Source organism: Dermochelys coriacea, chromosome 8 (genome assembly GCF_009764565.3).
Source record: "Dermochelys coriacea isolate rDerCor1 chromosome 8, rDerCor1.pri.v4, whole genome shotgun sequence".
In the NCBI taxonomy this organism is placed as follows: domain Eukaryota; kingdom Metazoa; phylum Chordata; order Testudines; family Dermochelyidae; genus Dermochelys; species Dermochelys coriacea.
In genome coordinates this window covers 52,427,762-52,430,272 of record NC_050075.1, presented here as the reverse complement: position 1 = coordinate 52,430,272, position 2,511 = coordinate 52,427,762, and the positions used below count along the sequence as shown (strand labels likewise).

Genomic DNA, 2,511 nt, shown 5'->3' with positions numbered 1-2,511 from the left:
GACCTTTGGTCTGACCCAGGATGGATGGCTGTTCTTATGGATGGCCACTTAGCTAACTGCCATAAGAGAAAAATCAGGCAGCTGGTAAAGCAATTGGTGACAATCGACAGCTGGAGAATTTCAGCACCCCCCCCCCCCCACACACACACACACACACTCAGGCTAGGGGTCACCTCACCAGAGCCCAGGGGAAATCAGTGCTCTGTGATCTCAGCAGGAAGGAGAGCTCAGGAATTATCAGCTGCTCAGGTGGTTTAAATGAACATCACTCCATTGATTTCAACAGAGGTCGACCAAGTTCCACCAGCTGAGGATCAGGGCCTGAGAAATCAGGGCAATCCTGGATCTGTTGAAAGCTAGATTAGCAAGGAAGAGGAGAGAACACTACTCCCTTTCCCTTCGTTATGCCCCCTCCCTCCCCAGAACTGGCCCTCGGCACCATATAGGAGATTGTACAGCTGGGCACAGCACTGCCTAGGAAGGGAGCTCTCATCACAGCCCATAATCCAGCCCTCAGACCAGAGAAGTTAAGATCAGCTCTGGGATCATGGGTCTAGGCAACATCAGGCTCACAGACCAGACAGTTAGGCAAAGCTGGGAGACTCTGGTGACCCTCCCTCCTTGTCCAATCACGACAGTGACAGACACCAATCAGTACTTTACTCCAGGGCCCTTCCCTCCTTCGCTCTGCCTGCCAAGCCACAGCTGGGGTCCGCTCAGCAGATTCTCTTCCATCATCCGGAAAGCTGTGGGTAAGGCAGCTTAATTCGGTAAGTAGAGAAAACATGCACTCTGGGACCTGTAGTTCGCATGGCTTCAGTGGCTGATAATAGCCCACAATCCACAGCTCGGGATGTGCAGGGGCAGTCATAGGACCTGAGCCCGGCACAATGCAACTCAGAGCAACAGCTCAGCCCTGCCCTTTCCCCTTCCTGGGGAAAGGGGCAAAGGGGGAAAACAGATAAGCACAAGGGGAGAAGTTACAGCTCAAAATGCAAGGAGGGAACCAGTGAGAATTAACTCTTTCCGTAGGAGGTCCCGTTCAGACCTGCGCTGCAGAGCTTGTGCTGACATCAGTCCCCCAACAGAAACCCCACAGTGTTTGGGGTCTGCAGTTTAGTCCCATCCACCTCCAGGGCTGGAGCTCACACCTTCCGGCTCCTGACCGCTGCTTTGTCCATCAGGGCAGCATGTGCAGCTAGCCCATGCTTTATTCCCAAATATTCAGCATTCATGGAGCCAAAAGGCCCCAGCCATTCGATTGCACCTCAAGGTAGCCACTGGACCAGAGATTCCCCAAGGGGATTTCAGGAGCAGGTTGGAAGGAGGAAAGTCCCCACAGGTCACCAAGTCAGACGCAAATTATGCCATCAGTGTTACAGGCCCAGGCCTCACTGTTATGTCAGAATCACATGGTTTTTCACTGGCATTAAGTTTCTAGCTTGCCTGGTTGCACAGAAAGGCTTGAAAAATATGATCCAAGTGTAATCACTGTTGTGAAACTTGCTTGAGTCTGCCAGCAGCCCAAGACAAGCTGGAACTGGCCCAGGGAGTTAGACTAGAAACTAGGCCAGTTTCCAGATTCACTGATCATGATTCCCCCTTGCCTCTGAGTGCCCCTTTGCAGCTGGGCACAATAACACCAGGGTTACTGCTTCATTCCCCACCCTACCCCAGTTTAAACACTCCACCACAATGGGTCTGATGTTACCTTAACCCTGGGCTGGTTTGTTATCCCACATAGGTGCCAACAGTCCTTTAAGGCCCCCCAAACATGACCCATTTATCCCCCCCAATGTACCTAGCCCATAAGAGCCCCTTCACCCAGTCCAACAACTCACCTACTATGCCAGCTCCGGTGGGCTCTGCCACTCACAGCACTCCATGGCTCCCCACCTGTTCTTCTAGCCAAAACAGCCACCCCAGCTAGAGACCACCACAGGCTTCCTCCTCACTTCTAAGCCTCTGCGTGGAGAAAAGCACCAGACTGTCCCTCTACTAAGCTTCTCTCCTCACCCTCAGCCCTTTTCAGTCTCCTGGCTCAGGCTTTCTGCCTCAGCAGATTAACCCCACCCTGGGCTGCTGCCCTTAGCTTTCCCCCAGGGACTGCCTACAACCCCATAATCACAGCTGTCTTCCTTTTATTCATTAGCCCTAGATGGCACCCCACCTTCTTAATCAGTTCAACTTGGGATGTAGCTGTGCTGGGGTGTGGGCGGCAGTGAGGGCCTACTTCACTTAAGGGGACAAAGCGGGGGCGTTGGAACAATTTGTATAGCCAGGGTGCTGACAGCCATTGAACCAAACTGTAAACCCTCTATATGATGGAAACCACTTCAAGCCAGGGGGTGCGGAAGCACCCCCAGCACCTATGGGGGCCAGCCACCCTCTGAGAACTGTCAGTAATGCTAGGGATGTCAACAGAGCCATCCTGGAATCACCACTGCATGAGATCAGAACAGGGCCCCTTTGAGGGGGCTGTCTGCTAGCAAGTGAAGGATGGTGTGATTG

The 2,511-nt window shown here is 53.0% G+C and overlaps 1 long non-coding RNA gene across 1 annotated transcript; it reads right to left on the bottom strand.

Moving 5' to 3' along the window:
* Nucleotides 1–205: 205 nt before the first annotated feature.
* On the bottom strand, nucleotides 206–2,120 carry LOC122455610. The gene is made up of 2 exons (XR_006273930.1): nucleotides 1,842–2,120; nucleotides 206–932 (listed from the first exon to the last, which is right to left on the bottom strand). It is a non-coding gene; the product is annotated as an uncharacterized LOC122455610 (long non-coding RNA).
* Nucleotides 2,121–2,511: the final 391 nt, after the last annotated feature.